Below are 20,883 nucleotides of genomic sequence, written 5' to 3'. Positions count from 1 at the left end.
TTGTTAGTGGAGTACATTCGACATGAGTGGGATTATTGATGAATTAGAGACGTATCTCTAGAGCAGAGTAGTGTACGTATACTGCTCTCCTGATTTTCAGCTTCGTATCAGACACAATATTGCGGGAGTTTCCATAGTTGCCTCCTTGAGATGTGACTACCGCAAATCTGTTGTCTCTCAGCCTGGACTCTAACCTAAGTGCAAACTGGCAACATTAACTCGGCTGCAAACTCGAAACCTGAAGATTATCGACGCCGCCAATAAAGTATGAATCATAGCAAAAATTCTAATGTATTCAAGAACAAATCCAAAATGAACAAGCTTTACACCAATGAAAAAAGGAAGTTTCAAAGTTTTGGCGGGCGGTGATAGTTTCAGAGGCGGCCGGTAGAGTTCGCGCGGCAATACGGCCGTCATTCCGTTTCACGGTCACTTGCGATATGGCGACTGTGGAGGAAAAGGTTTTCTGCATTCTTGAGTTCGCAAAATGTGACTCGCAAATTGCGATGCAGCGGTCATTTCGTACCAAAGTCGGTATTCAATCACCAGCTCGCAAAAGCATTAGCCGTTGGTTTAAGCAATCTAAACAGACTGGGAGTGTGTGCAAAGGAAAAAGCACAGGCCGACCGCTTGAGTCAGAAGATGATGTCCGACGGATTCAAGAAAGTTTTGTGCGCAGTCCCAGTAAGTCTACCAATACAGCCAGTCGAGAACTTGGAATACCCCAACCAACTGTATGGAAAGTTCTGAGACGGCGTTTGCTGTACAAGCCCTACCGATTATAGATTTTGCAGGCTCTCAACCACAATGACAAAGAGAAGTGTTTCGCATTTTGTGGTTATGTGCTAGCAAAGGTGGAGGATGACGCATTTCTGCAGCGGGTAATTTTTAGCGATAAAGCCACATTCCATCTTAGTGGAAAAGTCAACAGGCACAATATTCGCATATGGGGTTTGGAAAATCCACATTCACAATTGCAACACGACAGAGACTCACCACAGATCAACGTAAATGATGATTAATTGAAACCCTCAGCTGCCGGTAGGTGTTGTTGATATACCTCGATGGGGACAGCCAAAAATGTGTGCCACTACCGGGATTCGAACCCGGGATCTCCTGCTTACGACACAGATGAATAGCGCGACTGCAGGGACTTATCCCTTGCACGCTTCCCGTGAGACCCACATTCCTAACTGTCAACAATGTACATACCTGTCGGCAGCTGAGGGTTTCAGTTAATTATCACGTATTCTACAAAAGCTGCACGGTCATCAGTGGTATCTGTTCTTTCGAGAACAGTTACTATCTTCATATATATAGTTAAAGGCTACCCAGCCATTGACCTTCGTCTGTGCGAATGCGCACAGGTTGCCCGAACTCTTACGGGAATCGCCACCTTAGTGTGCGCTACTAATGAGTGGATGGGCAAATATCTATTAGGTACATTACATATGTAGATTGTGGACAGTTGGGAATGTGGGTCTCACGGGAAGCGTGCAAGGGGTAAGTCCCTGTAGTCGCGCTATTCATCTATGTCCTCGGTGGCTCAGATGTATGCCGGCACGGTAGCTCAGCGTGTTCGGTCAGAGGGTTAGCAGCCCTCTGTAATAAAAAAACTGAGCTAATCGGTCAACAACGAACTTAAACGGATGTCTTACGACGTCCGCCCCGAGCATATTCAACGAACGAAAACGAAAAAAATGAGATTAAAAAAATATATATATATGGATAGAGCGTCTGCCATGTAAACAAGAGATCCCGGGTTCGAGTCCCGGTCGGGGCACACATTTTCAGCTGTCCCCATCGAGGTATATCAACAACACCTGTTGGCAGCTGAGAGTTTCAATTAATTATCATTTATTCTTTCGAGAACAGTTACTATCTTCATATATAAAGATCAACGTGTTCTGTGCCGTATCCCGCACAAAGGTTTATGGACCATTTTTCTTTGCGGAAAGAACTGTATCGGGAATCACCTACCTGGGCATGTTGGAACAATGGCTGTTCGCTCAAGTTACGGAAGACTCCAAGGACTCCATTTTCCAACAGGATGAAGTTCCGCCCCATTGGCACCGTGACGTACGGCTTTTTGAGTGACTCTCTTCCTCAGCGCTGGATCGGTCGCAGGGGACTTCAAGGACCTGGCTCTGCACGTCTGGCCACCGAGATTTCTGATCTCACACCCTGCGACTATTTATTATGAGGTTATGTGAAGGAAGCTGTTTACGTCCCGTCTCCACCAACCACTCTGAACAATCTACGGAACTGGATCACTGCTGCTGTGCACTCAGTAACAGCAGATACGCTCTCGCGTGTGTGGGCCAAGTTTGGCTGCCGTGTCGATGTTTGCCGTGCAGCCAACGGAGGCCACATTGAACATTTATATAACATTTGTTTGCCGTGCAGCAAACGGAGGACACATTGAAGAACATTTATCACATTTCTAATTATTAAATAATTATTAAAAACTAATTAATTACACTATTACAAGTTATCAAATTCATTAAATTGATATAAAACATTATGAAAAAAAATTTTAAACTTCCTCTTTTCGTTCGTATAAAGCTTGTTCATTTTGTATTTGTATTTGAATAAATAAATACGAAGTTCTGAAAATGGGTCCATCATTTACAATAATCCTGTATGTGAATGCCCCTAGGAGTAACAGGACTGGTAATATTGGCCGATTCATATTACAGTGCGGAATGCTACAAAAGTAAGGGGAAAAAAAGAAGAAACACACAAAGTGATAAGCAAGTGTTTACGGAGGAGGCATGGTTTGGAATGTAACTTGTTCCTGGAACAGTCATTAGCATCCAGACTCACTCGATGAAGAGAGATACTGGAGTGTTACTACAAGATTTAGGTTTTCCATGGATCCTTGAAATCTCTACGGGAAGACGCTAGAATTATTCGCGAAGTACAAAACTGACGGCTTCCTTCTCACTCTAACACCACAACTGTGATGGTAGCCTCTTTTAAGAATAGTTGCGCTGACGAGAATAAACTGTTCTGAACAGTTTCTGGTAACACCGATCGGATGATTAAGTAACTTGAAGAATTTTGGTGTGATTCATCTTCATGGATGGAACGTTAGGAGCGTTTAGCAATATTCCATTAACACACTGTTATTGGGATAACCACTTAGCTTTTTTGCTGAATGTATTTAATTCAAATGATCGAGATGGAAGTTAAACAATTAAATGTTCACGTCATAAGTATATTTCACGTCTGAAGATGAACGTGTAGAATACTGAAATCACTCATGCGAATTAAGTTCTTTGACATCAATATGAATTGTCCAAATACAGTACATTAATTTCAAGAAATTTTCCTTGTTGTTTTATATGCACTCTGAACAAAATATTAAGATTCTGGAAGTTACTAAAGTACTACCATGCATCCGAGACGAGTCGTCAAAATCCTTCCAGAACCACGCACCTCACAACAAAACAGCGAAGAGCAAATTCTCATGAAGTAGAGGGACCGACATGATGGTACCATACACTTTCTACTGGACAGCGCTGTTCTCGGAGAAACGGAAACTCCGCTTTCCTCCACAGCATATTACTGTTCTACAAGAAAAAATTACTAATGTTGAACTGAAAAATTTCTCATTCCATTATGCTTATATACAGGGGGCGAATCTGTGAAGCTGTTATGAACTTTCAGCGATAATGAAGAATGTATCAGTTTGAAGTAAGAGCCACTGGTCCGAAAATGACCTTAAGAGCTATGAGCACTTGTTCATCTTCCTATTGTGATCCCCATCTCTTCTTCTGAACAAATGCTCGCAGCTCTTAAGTTACGGATTTCTTGTTTTGGTCAATATTCCCAGATCTGAAAGTTGACTACCCTACAGTCTTAGCAATAATGGTACGGTGCATGTACTCCACTGTCAGAGGCATCAGAACGATTTTCGCTTGTAACTTGGTTGTTTCTGGACCTGGGTACCTTATCTCAAATTGATACATTTACCCTTCTTTATCATCCCTGAAAGTTTATCTCCTAATCACAGAAACACTATACACCTTCTCCTGCAAGACTTTGAGAATTACTCAAATAGAATTACTCCAGAGCATATTAGAAACGGTGATCTTTAATCTCAATACATATACTGGCCCCACTGATAAAGGAGTCCTCAAAATTCTATATTACTTCGTGATGGGTACATTAATCAGCCATAAAACACAAATTAGTTTAGTAAACTGCACTGTTACAAAGAACAATTCCCTCTGCTTGGTTGTAGGTTCAAGAAGTTCCAACGTCACAGTCAAACATGGGAAGCGAAGGGTAAGCATATATAATTCGTAACATGACGGTCTCACATTCTTTGTCGAAACGGACCTCCCCGTACGAGTTCCATATTTTTGGATGCCTAAAGAAAGACATTAGTGGCCGTCAATTTGCTTCGAACAAAAAAGTGCACGTCTCGGCACAAGCACATGATTCCATGAAGGCACTGAATGCCTTGTCTCACAGTGGTATAAATGTACGAGGCCCGTTCAATAAGTAAAGCGACACATTTTTTTCTCGCCCGATTTCGGCTGAAAAAAATGGGGAATTTGGTTGTGAGGCAGTATCATGAAAATAACATAACAAGTAACCTTCAAAATAGCGTCTAACGGATGTGCGTTCCTAGCAGAGAGCTACCACAGAGTTTCTTTTGGCGGAAAACCAGAGCATGGCAGACATTGATAGGCGCTTGCAGAATGTCTATGGAGACTTGGCAGTGAATAAAAGCACGGTGACTTGTTGGGCGAGGTGTCTGTCACCATCATAACAAGGTCGCGGAAACCTGTCCGATCTCCTGCGTGAACAAAAGCAAACTTCTTTCATAAAAAAATGTGTTGCATTACTTACTGAACGCCCCTCGTATTAATAATTATTATGATTACTGTCAAAATAACATACAGTTTGCTCATTCTTTTCCATCTGCCTCGTTTTCATTTGACTGTCCCTTATGTACTGACTGTTGTTCGATCGTGAGCGGGTAATATGTATAACCCAGTAATGTACGAACCGTCAGCAGACACAATTCTTTCAGGTTTATAATTTATAAAAAACAGCTACCAGCCACATGTATGGTTTAAAAAGGTTTATCATCTTCAGACCATGACCGGTTTCGGATTTTTCTTTACAAATCCATCTTCAGATGGCAGTTACAAGCATTCTAAGTTGGACCCAGTTTTGTTTTTGTTATTCGTTTGATGCAGAGCTATGTAGTTCTGCCTGCCGAAATATTCGTGCGTTTATGTTTTCGAGCGCAAGCTTGATACACTTTTCAATATGCGCTATGTGAGTGCTATTCCAGTCAATGGACGTCACTTTCAACCTCGTCATCTTAATTACACACGCAGCACACACGAATAACGTTTACAAAACGTGGCCCAGCTTCATATTACAAACGAGAACAATCACTTTTAAACACTGACATGCACGGAAAACCACAGCACTCGCATGATGAATTCTGGAATTACAGCTAATGAAGCAACCAAATTATGCTGCTTAAACCATGTGCGGCGCCGACTGAAGTACACAATTTGTGTGCCACCAGTGAGTAGAGGGGACGATACTGCCGACATTACAGACACTACTAAATCCGCGTGTCATAACATCGGGACCTAGCGCATTGCTCTCTCCTCTTCCATTTTTTTAATACTGAGAGGATTTGAAGCTAAATAGCAAGACAATTTTCTATACGAGTTCAACGCAATTCTAATAAAAATTCGAAAAAATATCCTTTGAACTTTTCCACGCATTTCAAGTACAAAAGGTACTCGACTGCAGCGACGTCTATTACAACATTTGTTAACAAATACTTACGTTAATTAATAAACAGTCAACCAATTCTTTAAATAAAAAGAACTTGATTTCCTTTTTAATTACCTACTTGATTTAAATTAAATTATAATTTGATATAGATCAGCGAAATGCTTTGTTACATGAAAAAATTATATACATCAATAATACTACTCATTCTCTAGAAATGGAAAAGTATTTTCTTTTCTTTTAGATGTTTCGAATATTTTCTACAGAACTTTAATTTATTTTTAATACCTCATGTTCAAGAGAATAGTAATTAAAAACAGAAATGTCATTTTTATTAAAATTATGATTTAATACAATTAAAATTTCCTTTCGATAGTAAACTTACAGTTCTAATAGAAGTGAAAAACCATAATAGAAGTGGGAAACCAGAGGAAAAATGCGCCTATCGGAGCACAGAATCGCGGATATGCTCCTGGTTAAATAGAAGACTGACTGAAAAGTGGGATAGTAGCTGCCTTATTCTATCTTCCCCGGAATCTTCGAAAATTTTCCCAAAAATTTTGGGATCCGAACGCATTGGCGCTCTTTTTAACATGAACTCACCTCTCACTCCAACAAACACCTCCAACTGCAACTCGTTCACACGCACTAGTCCGTCGCTCTAAGTCACTCATGCCCATACTCTCCCATTTGGCCGTTATCACTAACTCATTTAGCCCAACCAATAATCATGATCTCTCTGTCACTGTCTTCTGTCTCACAGCCATAATCCCCTTCGTTCTGTCTTGCTACTGCTACTGTCTCCTCTCACTGTCACTATCTCCCTCTTGCTATTATTACTTCTTTCATTCCTTCCACTGCGGCTCTCTCTTTCCCTCTCTTCCTCATGGTCATTACCACTGGCTCTCACCCACTTGCTCCTTTAATTTTACTTTATTCCTCTCCCACTGGTACTGTCTCCTTCACTCGTTTCCTAGAGCTGTTCTGTCACTGTCAGCTATGTTGCACCGTCGCTGTGTCCCTCTCTTTCTCTCACACGGCCGTTGTCTCCTTCGGCCTTTCTATACTACAACCACTGCTTAATATCTTCCAGTATTTATTACTTTTCAGTCTCTTTCCCAATGCCATTGCCTCCTTATCTCTTCAACATAAAAAAGCGCGCATGTGTTCGCAGGACAAAACTTTGGGGAAAATTTTTAATGGCGCTAAGGAAGGTACAATGAGCCAACTGGCACTCCCGTTTTCAGCCAACCTTTTAAATACACTCCTGGAAATGGAAAAAAGAACACATTGACACCGGTGTGTCAGACCCACCATACTTGCTCCGGACACTGCGAGAGGGCTGTACAAGCAATGATCACACGCACGGCACAGCGGACACACCAGGAACCGCGGTGTTGGCCGTCGAATGGCGCTAGCTGCGCAGCATTTGTGCACCGCCGCCGTCAGTGTCAGCCAGTTTGCCGTGGCATACGGAGCTCCATCGCAGTCTTTAACACTGGTAACATGCCGTGACAGCGTGGACGTGAACCGTATGTGCAGTTGACGGACTTTGAGCGAGGGCGTATAGTGGGCATGCGGGAGGCCGGGTGGACGTACCGCCGAATTGCTCAACACGTGGGGCGTGAGGTCTCCACAGTACATCGATGTTGTCGCCAGTGGTCGGCGGAAGGTGCACGTGCCCGTCGACCTGGGACCGGACCGCAGCGACGCACGGATGCACGCCAAGACCGTAGGATCCTACGCAGTGCCGTAGGGGACCGCACCGCCACTTCCCAGCAAATTAGGGACACTGTTGCTCCTGGGGTATCGGCGAGGACCATTCGCAACCGTCTCCATGAAGCTGGGCTACGGTCCCGCACACCGTTAGGCCGTCTTCCGCTCACGCCCCAACATCGTGCAGCCCGCCTCCAGTGGTGTCGCGACAGGCGTGAATGGAGGGACGAATGGAGACGTGTCGTCTTCAGCGATGAGAGTCACTTCTGCCTTGGTGCCAATGATGGTCGTATGCGTGTTTGGCGCCGTGCAGGTGAGCGCCACAATCAGGACTGCATACGACCGAGGCACACAGGGGCAACACCCGGCATCATGGTGTGGGGAGCGATCTCCTACACTGGCCGTACACCACTGGTGATCGTCGAGGGGACACTGAATAGTGCACGGTACATCCAAACCGTCATCGAACCCATCGTTCTACCATTCCTAGACCGGCAAGGGAACTTGCTGTTCCAACAGGACAATGCACGTCCGCATGTATCCCGTACCACCCAACGTGCTCTAGAAGGTGTAAGTCAACTACCCTGGCCAGCAAGATCTCCGGATCTGTCCCCCATTGAGCATGTTTGGGACTGGATGAAGCGTCGTCTCACGCGGTCTGCACGTTCAGCACGAACGCTGGTCCAACTGAGGCGCCAGGTGGAAATGGCATGGCAAGCCGTTCCACAGGACTACATCCAGTATCTCTACGATCGTCTCCATGGGAGAATAGCAGCCTGCATTGCTGCGAAAGGTGGATATACACTGTACTAGTGCCGACATTGTGCATGCTCAGTTGCCTGTGTCTATGTGCCTGTGGTTCTGTCAGTATGATCATGTGATGTATCTGACCCCAGGAATGTGTTAATAAAGTTTCACCTTCCTGGGACAATGAATTCACGGTGTTCTTATTTCAATTTCCAGGAGTGTACATACGAATATATTCGCATTTTTTTTGTGCTCCGATGGGATCATTTTTACGCTCGTTCCCTTCTTTTTCCTGCTAGTGCAGGGCATGTCACTCGTAGGAAAAGAACTTTATGGAACAGTAAAATCTTAATTGTTTATTACGTGAAATTGAAATAACGCAAAACTAATTTTAGACCTCAGACCGCAGTTTATGTGTACAAAAATTTTGTATGTGCTGCAGTGTTACTACATAGGGTCCACAGAACACGTTTGATGATAACGAAGACAGTTTATAGCATATTTCTCCATGCAACGTCACTTTATAAATATGTTTCCGTCTGCACCTGATTTTACGTGTACAGGTAGGGTACATCTGAGCCCCTGTATCTCGGAAACGGATTATTATTATTATTATTATTATTATTATTATTATTTGCTATTTTCTTTTAGTCTGTTATCTACATAAAACAACAGACCGAATGTTGCACATGAATTGGCATGAATATAGCACATTATATTTTAACATAATTTCAAATGTGTTAGTAATAACTAATCAATATGCTATTTAAAGGGAAAAAATCAAATAGAATATCTACATAATAATAATAACAAAAGGGGTCTACATATTACCACTTGACCATCTTGTGCACGGACATCAGTTCATCCGGAATCCAGAAGGCACAAGCTATTGGTCTGTTAAACTGTGCAGAACTGGTTGATCAAAAATTTTGTAATTTATAAATGTGGACTATATTACTATACAACACTTCACTACACAATAATACACTGCACTACCGTACTCGGTATCAGAACGAAGCTGGATTCCTCATTTGTCTGGATGGTTACGCATAAAAATGTCAAGAAACTTTTCAAGGTTGTTCGAGATCGGAACCTTAGGAATATATAGTATAAATTTCAGCCACTTACTGTGCATAGCCATCTCAGAATCCGCTGCTCGGGTTTGGCATCCAAAAACTATGTTCTGGAGCGTTTTTCGATAACGGATAAAGATGTTTGAAAACGGGAATATGGTGTTTTTGATAAATGCATAGAGAATATACTGTAAAAATTTGACAAGTTTGCTGCTGTTAGTTATTTAGATATCGGCTGCTGACGGCGAAAAATGATGACAAACGCATTTTTCCGATTTTCTCTCGGAACCGCCAATGGTGAGCCACCTGAAGATTACTGGCAGATGCCCAGTAGAAACATCGTGTGATGAATTAAACGACGACCGGCAGCAAGCCCGAAATATGTTTGAACATTTAATTCGCCGGTAAAATTTTAAAAATTAACAGAATCATCCGATTTTCTCCATTTGCCTAACCTGGAGGAAGTGTGTAATAAGATTTCTGCGCCATGCATTCAGCTGTCGGCAGCTTATCATTTACCTCTAAATGTCTGGTAGCGCTCGGGCATCTTCCGAACTTCAAAGGCGATTTTTTTCGCGTTTTTGTGAGAATTACTTTTCACTATGTTTGTAAACTGATGCCTGCTCACTGAGCTTCGAATTGTGTAAGAATGAACAAAATGGAACAAGGTCAGTCCCTAGCACGACTACGAAGTAGAATGCACCTTGATATCCTTATGCTGAAGTGCTTGATCCTGTCTAAGTGTGAAAGGAATGTTACACATACTGAACTGTTACTTACCTTGCTGTTACAGAGTGTGGTTAGGCCGCACAAACGGTCGCTAATTAACTCTGGATTAATTAGTGTCACACACTGCTGTATTCGACGAGCGTAATACTAAAGTCATGAGATCGGATCTCCTTGTTCATTTCGAGTGCTGAATATTTCATACAGGGAGATGATGTAAATTCAATATTCAGACTACGTCAGACCATCTATCTTCTACCGAGCTTACAAGTCCTTCATTCTTATACTTGAGAGATATTTTGGTTGACAACAAATGTGACCGTTGAGTGCCACGGTAGGGATCAGGTCAACGTAATATTTAGCAGATGATTTAAGTGCTGACGAAAGGCAAGGCAAGCAACGCTCTTGTAAAGTACACTTCTCGACACTGAACACGCTAGCGCACGCGGATTGCAACAGCTTACTTTCCGTATCCTGAAAACGACTAATAAACTGCAGTTCTGCTTGACGGACAGTTTTAATGTCTCTTAACAACCTCCGTAACATTTACGAGCTCCAAGAAAAACGAAGGAATTCTGCGTGTGATAATAAAAAGGACTCCGTGAATTCAGGCACAGTACGTAAAAAAATTGGCTCCATAAATACAACAAGATTACTTGCATTGCTGGAGGTTCTCCTCGTACGTGATCTATCGATGCTTCAAGGCAAGAAAAAGCTGAGTGCAGGCGACAGTGAAGAACATCCTGCCAGGCGGGTTGATTCGTGGCGTGGCTCACGCGGCTACAACGTGACTCAAACTCCCACTGAAATGTATGCACATCCAACAGATACGCACCAGGTCGATGCTGTCAATCTCACACGTTCCGGAACGTGTTCCTTGGACTTATAGAACAGATGCTGGCGTCAGTGGTTACTGTGCGCCAGCCTAATACACTGGAAGACATTCAGCAGCACAATTATTACAACGGAAAAGAACATGCCGAGAGAACTTGTAAACAATCGCATGAAGTGGAATCGCAGGACTAAATGCAGCTCTAACCCTTAAGAGAGAAAAGTGATGAATGCCACAGATGACTTGCATTGGAGGCTGCAAAGATTCTCATCAGCCAACCTTAAAAAACCAATCCCTCTACGCTCAGCAATTTTGGTCACCGAAGCACGTGACTGCGTTCCTCTGACGTCTGTGCACACTTCTCTTCGCGAGTGACACGCTTTGACAAAAAAGCACTATCTATATTTTCAAAATATTTGACTTTCCAGAGGAAAAAAACTGATTACCTGCAGACTATGCGGTGTCGGTAGCCCACATAATCATCACTAATGCTAAAATCACATTTGTCTCCGTATTCACATTAGTGGTGCAGTGAGTACGAATTTTGGTATATCTTCCTCCCAATATTTAGATTACCGACATCGCCTGTCTGTATGGTTAATGTGCTTTTCTGCCCGAAGATACTAGATTTCATGGAGCTCTCCATGCTAGTCTATCCTACAAGTCTCTTCATATCTGCATCAGAATTGTAAGCTACATCTATTTGAACTTTTTTACTGGTGTCCATCTACAATTTTCCTACTTTCACCAAAGAGTCCCCTCCATTTCCTAATTAACTACTCCTCGGACCCTCAGAATGTGTCCTACCAATCTGTCTCATCTTTTAGTCATACGGTTCTAGGCGCTACAGTCTGGAAGCGCCACCGCTACGGTCGCAGGTTCGAATCCTGCCTCGGGCATGGATGTGTGTGATGTCCTTAGGTTAGTTAGGTTTAAGTAGTTCTAAGTTCTAGGGAACTGATGACCTTAGAAGTTAAGTCCCATAGTGGTCAGAGACATTTGATTTTTTTACTCATATTGTGCATTAATCTTCTTTTGTCCCCAATTCGAGCCTGTATCTTTTAGTTATGTTTTCTCCAGAAAAAATGGTTCAAATGGCTTTGAGCACTATGGGACTCAACTTCTAAGGTTCCCTTAGAACTTAGAACTACTTAAACCTAACTAACCTAAGGACATCACACACATCCATGCCCGAGGCAGGATTCGAAGCTGCGACCGTAGCGGTCGCGCGGTTCCAGACTGTAGCGCCTAGAACCGCTCAGTCACCCTGGCCGGCTTTCTCCAGAAAGCGATGCTAACTCGGTCCTACAACAATGGGACCTGCTGCTGTAGTTGAACTTAATTTAACCATACTGCGTTAAAGCTGGTACAAACATGAAAAGATCAACCTATAAATATCACAAAGCAAATAATCGACACAACAATTTAACATTACATTTAAATATCCACAGAAGTTTTCATACCTTACAGCTGCCCAATCTTCATCAGACACCAACTGTAGCTTCAAAGGAATATAAAAAACAGAACTCCGTAGACTTTCAGAAACACACACCTGAAACTGAAGTGTTAATGTAACCGCTATTAATACACTAACTGTTGTGTATGTCTCAGCGTAATTGTTGAGGGAGGGAGGGGGGGGGGGAGACATTCATTTGCAGATGCTATTCTTAAGCATATCTTAAGGAGTAGTTCGACGTCACTGTACAATGTCAGGCCGAATAACGGCGACGGAACAGCCTCACGACATACCATTAAACGATGGTGCGCAAAAGAGCTAACCCCTACAAGTTTCAGTCTCTGTAATTCTTCACTTACCTTCTACCGATCAACAATAACGGTCATGTCTTTAAGGGCGTGTTGCAGGTATCCAATAAAATAAGATTCACAGTAGAAATTGGAAATCAGTCTGCGGCAGCTTAAGTTCTCATTCGGATCTAATGCACTTTCGCAAAAACCCGTTTATTTTAGTCTCACCTAAAATAAAGCAATCGATACATGCGTGCCAGGGCATGAAAGGCGCGTGAAGCGAAAGTAATATTCCCGCGTTAGGACTTGTTACACAATCTAACAACTAGACGAATTAGTTAAAAAAAGTTCGTGACATTTTTATTCGCAGTACATCTGCAATTTATTTCAATACTCCCCGAAATAGTTTTGAGAAATATGAGTATAAGGGAGGCTGCTATTCCAAAACATGCAAAAAGTCAACGGATCGTGGCGAGTAGATGGCCACCATATGGTCTGATTTATTCTGCGTCCAGTGGCACCATTACATTATGACGAAGCTCTATGCAGTCGACGTATACGCCACAGCGAAGGCAATGAACTCGCTACCTATCCTCCGGTCTACAATGTTCTGTGCAGATTCGTGGGTGGAAAGGCGCGATAGGGGTGTATCACGCGAGGAACATTCAATTTCATATATCTGGCTTCTCGATATTCGGCAAAAGAAAGAACGTAAGGAAGGGCAGAAGGAGGCAGGGAGGGAGGAAAAAATATCCAGGTTTTTTCGATTGTAAGTGCGTCTAACGATTACTATTCAAACTCCCAGCTGTGTATCATGTATTTGGTTACGTCGCTTAGTGGCGAGACGTGTTTTAGTTGACTGCTAAAGACCTTCAGTCTAAAGCGAGCTTAACCGCATTTCATTTTTAATGACATGCTTGTTAGCTTCTGATGTTTCATTAGATATCGCTCGGAGGCGACTTCCTGCAATTCGATGATCAATTCATTTCTGTACGGTGCTTTCTTAACATTTTCGATGGAATTATGCAAACAATGGAGACTACTAAATTGAGTACATGAAAGTAAGGGACCAATATTCTGAAATGGAAATTTACCGTTTACAGTTCATAAGTGGTCGCTGAAGAAGTAGGGGACATTGCTTGTTATAGCAACTTGCAGGCATGCATCTAATGTGTGATGCAACAGGATGTGGTGTCCGGAAAGCCGAAAGAAGGAAAGGGCAACACGTTCTAATTGGAGTAGATTTGTATCCGTGGACAGAAACTGGGTCGCACTGGCCAATGTTCCCGTCATAGAACTGTTCGCACAGTACAATTTGAGCAGACGCTGTTGTATCGCGTGGGAGATGATTCATCAATAAGTATGCGTCAACTTGGCCTTGAAATGCAAACTTCAAAGAACAAACAACAAATGATTTTGACGTTTGTCAACGGATTACGCTGTAAAGCATGCACTGGGATTGGCGGTCCAATAGTTGCTATGTAGTTGAGTTCTTATGTCAGCTGCTTATTCCAATAAAAGCGCAAGTTCATTTACGAGCCTCTTTTGGAACACTATATAGATTTTTGTGGAAGTCTACCGCTATTTTTAACGTATCTTGTTCTTTTGTTTTTTTGTTCGTCGGTGTAGTTTTTATCTTTCTTCCTGCTGGTAAATTTATAGTTTTATTACGTTCATGCTACTTGAAATAGACGCTTTGCATGATCAGCTATTTCAGTTGTTTTGCGAATTGGAAAAAGTGCAATTAATCGTTGCATTTGTGTACAATTTAACTTATTCGCAGTATATTCAGATAAACTAACATGTTATTTTGTTTCGTGTGCAAAAACAAATTAGTTTTGTGTTTGTCCGAGACACGCAAACAAAGTAAACTTGTCCGTGTGAGAAACATGGTTTTTAAAAATTCATTCTGAAACACTAAAATGTTTGCCCTTATGCTTCGATGACAGTCATAATGTACAATAATCTTACCAGAAATTCCACCCTTTTAAAACTGAATGGCAAGTTAATTGAAATCAGTGGAATTCGTGGTATGATTAATGTACTTGCCTTTTTCTTTCCCGGTTATCATCACCGCGTGAGTAACGATGTCTAGAAGTATTTTTGCTAGGGCATACCGGGAACACTGAGGGAATTCAGCAATTCTGTTGCGAAGTTTACGCTTTTGTCTTGGTTCATCATTATATCGAGGGATTTAACAATTTTTTCTTCACTTAGTAACACATTCCGTACTCACTGATTTCATCGCACCATTTTTGTTTCTAGAACTGTTGGCTCATACAACCTTTATTTGTTTATGTAGCTTATCTAATCGGACACGCTTTTCGTATGAGTTGTTCCTCAGCCTGTTGCACAACACAATAGTTAGGACGATTTTGCCTGAGTGCCGATCAATCTGATGTGTGCCGTTTCCAAGTTGTATTCGAAAACATTCGTTAAAATTTCTGAATGTTCGTAATATATCGTGTACATTATAGAACCATCTCGAATACTTTCGCCTTGAACAATACAGCGATGTGGAAGAGACAGATGACATCCTTCGTGAGCACCTCCACTACAGTGCACAATGGCGGAACCAAGTGTAGCACCCGACACAAAAAGTGATTAGTGATGCGTGGATTTGGAGGTATCGTAAATTCACCAAAAACACATTATATTTATTGATTTCAACTTACTTCACCAAGTTATTTCATTGCTCCGGGTCAAATTTTATTTTGATATATCTCTTGCTATCGCCTTCCATGTATCTCTCGCAACGCCGGACTGTGTATCAGTTTAGTATTCGTTAAAAGGAGGTTCCCTCAAATGGTTCAAATGGCTCTGTGCACTAAGGGATTTAACTTCTGAGGCCATCAGTCCCCTAGAACTTAGAACTACTTAAACCTGACTAACCTAAGGACATCACACACATCCATGCCCGAGGCAGGATTCGAACCTGCGGCCGTAGCGGTCGCGCAATTCCAGACTGTAGCGCCTAGAAACGCTCGACCACGTCGGCCGGCGAGGTTCCCTCATTGATAGAGACCCACAACTCAAGAATGAGACCTGTAGAGCGTTTACGAAATGGGGCAGTAATGTTTAGTCTGTGGTAGCAGGAGGAGGTCACAGCGAACGCGAGGAGATAAAAAGCTGCGCGCGCCGTGCCAACCCCGGATGGCCGGCTGTTGCCTGGGCTTACCGCAACACGCACTGCATTCCTCACGCTTCGACATCGCATACTCCCGCAATTAGCCTCCGGCAACTACTAGAACTGTGGAACTTTTAGGAGAAACTTTCATACTGCAGTGGAGTGTACGTTGATATGAAACTTGCAGGCAGATAAACTGAGTGCCGGACCGAGACTCGAACACGGGACCTTAGCCTTTGGCGGGCAAGTGCTCTATCGACTGTGCTACCCCGGCATGGCTCACGACCCGTCCTCACAGCTTTACTTCAGCCAGTACTTCATCTCCTACTTCCACATGTGGAACTTACGCTGATGATCCGCTACACCCTATCGCATCCCTTTAAGTGGGAATGCCGCTCAGCTCTCTGCTCGTACAACCACCAGGCCGCTTGTGTATTTGGTGTAACGAGGCACTCTGGGAATCTAGTGCATAAGTCAGTGACAAGACAACTATTCTAGCAAAAAAACTATTCCCTTCAGAAATATGAAGCGACTGACTCAGACAGCAGATCTCTAAATCTGAAGCAGGCAGGTTATCACGGCCGTTCCGGCTATATTCTCCTCCATCTACATTAGTACTCCGCAAGCCGCCATACGGTGCATGGAACAGGGTACCTTGTACCACTGCTAATCAATCCCTTTTCTGTTCCACTCGCAAATGAAGCTATTGAAGAAAGACTATTTACTTTCATACGAGCCCTGATCGGCATGTATGCGACAGCATGCGTACCTGATAATGTGTTCCAAAACGCCGCACACAAAAACGAAATTTTCTGATGCTCATACCTTGGGTTCTATTTATGATCCAAAGGCAGGGGCAGGTGTTCTGGATAGCCCTTGGACTAGGGACCATTTGTATACCCAACAGAAGGAACGTCTTAGTGTCACTATCCTGCAGTACAGGGTCAAAGTATGAATATTACGCACTTCCTCCAGCTTAAACAAATGGAGCAAATCGGATGATTCTTTTTACATTGATGTGGTCTACGGCGGGCTCGACTGTGAACGGTTCCTCGGAAAACCCAGCAAAAAGGGTTTTATTACTATACTTTGGCCATCACCAGCGGACCAAAACCCAGCCGAGGATTCCAAGACGGCTATGCGCACGATGTATTCCCATGATTCCGATTTCGAACAACCATGAAAATTTTCTTTATCAGTAAAAAAAACAATAAAAAAATAAAAATAATAAAAGTTCGAAGTTACCCTACTTGTACACGTAAAACACGGTATGTTGCGAAATGTAAACAATAAATAACCGCAGCAAATTGCTCAAACTTTCTCTAGTCATTTAGTTACAACAGCCGCCACCCTTTTTTCAAAAATCCTTATCCGTTAGCGAGAAACACACCGAAAACTTATTTTCGGCTGTCAAAACACAGCCGCGGATAGCATAGCAAATGGCTTTGATTTTTACGATGTGTTCTTATGATCCCAATCTCCAACAACATTGAAAGTTTTCTTCAAATCTTTATCCGTGTTCGAGATACAAAGGTTCAAAGTTACCCTATTTGTAAACGTAAAACACGCACGTAAAATTCGTCGTAAGGCGAAAACGTAGTTTATTAAGTGACATAGCGCGGATAAATATGCTTTATCGTGTGGAGAGCTCAAGTTGTAGTACTCAAGCACATGCAACTTTTTTTCATGTAAAATCCGGTTTGAGATGTAAAATTAGTTTTGCGTTATTTCAAATTCACGTAAGTAAACCATCTAAAGTTTACTGACGAATATATTTCTTTTCATATGAGTTACATGTCCTGCTGCACCGTCGAAAATAAGGGAACCAGCGGAAAAATCCTCCTGTCAGAGCACAAAAAATGTGAATTGATGCTGTTTGTTTGAAAGACTGACTGAAAAGTGGGGTACCAGCTGTCTCGTTGTATTTTCCTCAGCACCATTAAAAATTTTCCGAAAAAGTTTGGCTTGCGAACATATTCGCCCTTTTTTATGCTGAGAGAGATGACAGTGGCAATAGCAAAGAGACGGAAAGGTGATAAATACCGGAAGATAGTAGACAGTGAGAGAGAGAGTTACAGTGGCAGTTTTGCAGTGGAACGTAGTTGACAGTGGCAGAACAGCTACGAAAAGAGTGAAGGAGACTATGCCAAAGGGAGGGGGTGGGGGGGGGGGCGACAAGGGAATAAAGAGAAAGTGGGTGAGAGCCAGTGATAATGAGAGGCGGAGTATATGACAATGACAACGAGGAAGAGAGATTGTGACAATCTGAAGAGACAGTAGCAGTACAAAGGAAGGAAGGAATGAGATTGTCGCAGTAAGAGAGAGAGAGAGAGAGGTAGACAGTAAGAAGAGACTGTAGGACAGAACGAAGGGAACTGTGACTGTGACACAGGAGACAATGAGAGAGAGATACTAACACAAATGAGTGAGTGAGAAAGGGTAACTGGGGTATGAGCGGCTTACAGCTACGAATTTTGGGTGTGAGCGAGTTACAGTTAGGGGAGCATGTGGAAGTCAGAGATGAGTTGCATGTAAAAAGAACGCGAATATGTTCGAACGCCAAAATTTTTGGTAAAATTTTTAAAGTTGTTGAGGAAGGAAAAACGATGCAGCTGATACCCCACTTTTTAGTCAGTCTTTTAAATAAACAGTAACATATTCGCTTTTTTAGCGCTCCGACAGGAGCATTTTTCCGCTAGTTTCCCTTATCACGTATTCGCCGTCCTTAGGTGAAATGAACGTTGGCGGCAGTACAATAATTCTTCTGTTAGCCGCAAATTCCAGTCCTCTAATTTTCCTTAATGTTTCGCGAAAAGAAAGTTATCTTCCCTCCATGGGTTCCCATCAGAGTTTACGAAAAGACTTCATAATTCTCACGTTTGATCGAACTTAACAGTAACAAATCTAGCAACACGCCTCTGAACTGGTTCCATGTCTTCCTTTAATCTAAATGGTGGAGATCCCGAACACTGGAGCATTTTTCAAGACTGGGTCGCACAATTGTTCTATATGCTTCTCCTTTACAGAAGAGCCACATACTTCTAGGATTCTCCCAACAACCGGAAGTCGAGCATTCGCCTTCCCTCCTACTCAGCCGTATCTCTTCGAGACACCTCATTTCAGAATTTCTGTGTAACGCCTACTCAAAAATTTAGATCATGACTGATAAACTGCCACTGGACTTAAAATTCTCCAATGCTCTCGCTTTCACAGTTTTAAACGGATACTATTATAAGGCAACTTTTTCATGTGGAATAAATTTCTCTATTGCATCAGACACACTGCTAACGACTAAAAACCATACATTGCCCTACAATCGTTTCAGAGGATATCAAACGTTGTAGCCAAAATGGAAGATCCAAAATGCGAATGAAACTGCATTTGCACCACACGCGCAACTCAGATAACACTCAACTCATGATCTATGTCACACCCCCTTGAAAGTGTCAGCAATGCTCCAAAAATAAATCTCCAACTATGGCTACTATTTTTGTTTCCTTGCAATAGAGAAGAACAGTGCTAAATGGTGGTGTGAACTACCTTTTCAGCAGGTGACGTTATCAGAGAGGCTACCACAGGCATGGGATAGTCAGCGATGATTACCCTAAATCATACTGTTGAAGCTGCGTGGTCACAAAATTACTTCTTGAGGCCCACGCAACTAAATCCTCCATAACGTGAATACATAGCTTCCATTCGCATTCCCCATGGCTTTAGAGGTGATAAATTCTTTAGAAGAATGCCCCAATTCTCCTGAAATACTGTACCTTACTGTGCTGTCCGAATAGCAGAAAAAGTCTTAAGGGACGTAGTTTCATAGTTTATTTTCGCCGTAATTTTAAACAGAGAATACATTTTGTGTATATAGTTTACAGACACTACCAAACTAGCTTTCAAATCGAGTTTCGTAGCCAACCACGCGTGCTGTAAGTGAAAACGACGTTATGATGACTTCTTATATAAGGCGTTACACATCTGACGTACGTAAACGATTTTAATCTGGACAGCGTCTTTGTTTCCAGATGCTGCCGACGTTTACCGTCATCATAAATTCTGAACCAATTACAAAATGATTTTGACAAGATAACTGAGTGGTGCGAAATAACAAATGTGTGAGATCCTCCACATGAGTACAAAAAAATTCTGCTATACTTCGGTTACACGCTAAATCAAACTCAAATTTCAAGCCTTTCTATTCAACTGAATTACAACGATCACATAGATAATGTTTCTAAAGATAGAGAAAAGACTCTGCTTTATTGGCAGAACGAAGGTGCACCAGATCTTCTAAAGAGACTGTTTACACTAACTTGAGCAGTCCTCTTCTGGAGTATAGCTGCGCTGCATAGGTTGGTAGATAAAATTGATGGAGGACATAACAAAGGTCCAGAGAAGGGTTGATAGTTTTGTATTATCGCAGAATGGAGAAAAGCGCGTCACAGATACTGCAAGTGTCTTGAGGTGGCAATCATTAAAACAGGGCGTTTTTGATGAGGTGGGATCTTTTCACGAAATTTCGACCACCAACGTATTATTCCAAATGCCATAATATTTTGTTGACTCCCACCTACATATGGTACAATGACCACTGTAATAAAACAGAAGAAATTTGAGCTGGCACGGAGATATTAAGAATTAATTTTTAGACGTGCTATTCGAGAGTAGAACGGTAGAGATATAGTCTGAAAGTGGCTCTACGCACCCTCTGCCTAAGGCCTAAGTTTAAATTGGAGAGTAATCGTGTCGATTACTGCCTGTACTTTTGACTAAGTTACAATGTATTCGTACGCGTTATGCACGTGATACTCTTACTGTAACGAATACGTTTTCGTCACGATTTAAAGTACCATATTTAGACAGACAGACAGCCAATTTGTTATTCTGGCTAAATTAACAGGAACTGGTGCTACTAAGCCAGATACGTCGTTTCTGAATGCACACTAATTTCTGTTGCCTGCGGTTTTTCCTGCGTGTGTGGCGTTATTCTTCATTCACTTCATGGAAATATGCGTTTTCCACTATCCCACACTGGCGAAAGCTTGCTAATTGCATTCTGTGACGAAATGACGTGAACGCGGAAAGCTCCAACATCATTAAACGTTTCGCGGAAGCTTTTCATTAATGAGAAATCCAGTGATTCGAAA

At 42.4% G+C, this 20,883-nt stretch overlaps 1 protein-coding gene across 3 annotated transcripts in view; it reads right to left on the bottom strand.

The window, feature by feature from the left end:
• The window catches only part of LOC126187490 (uncharacterized), a 1,186,162-nt gene that overhangs the window by 901,649 nt on the left and 263,630 nt on the right, over positions 1-20,883 (bottom strand). The gene's annotated exons all lie outside the window — the stretch shown is intronic.

The sequence above is a fragment of the Schistocerca cancellata genome, chromosome 5, assembly GCF_023864275.1.
Source record: "Schistocerca cancellata isolate TAMUIC-IGC-003103 chromosome 5, iqSchCanc2.1, whole genome shotgun sequence".
NCBI classification, from domain to species: Eukaryota; Metazoa; Arthropoda; class Insecta; order Orthoptera; family Acrididae; genus Schistocerca; species Schistocerca cancellata.
The sequence above is the reverse complement of the archived record's forward strand: the minus strand, read 5'-3'. Positions and strand labels throughout refer to the sequence as shown.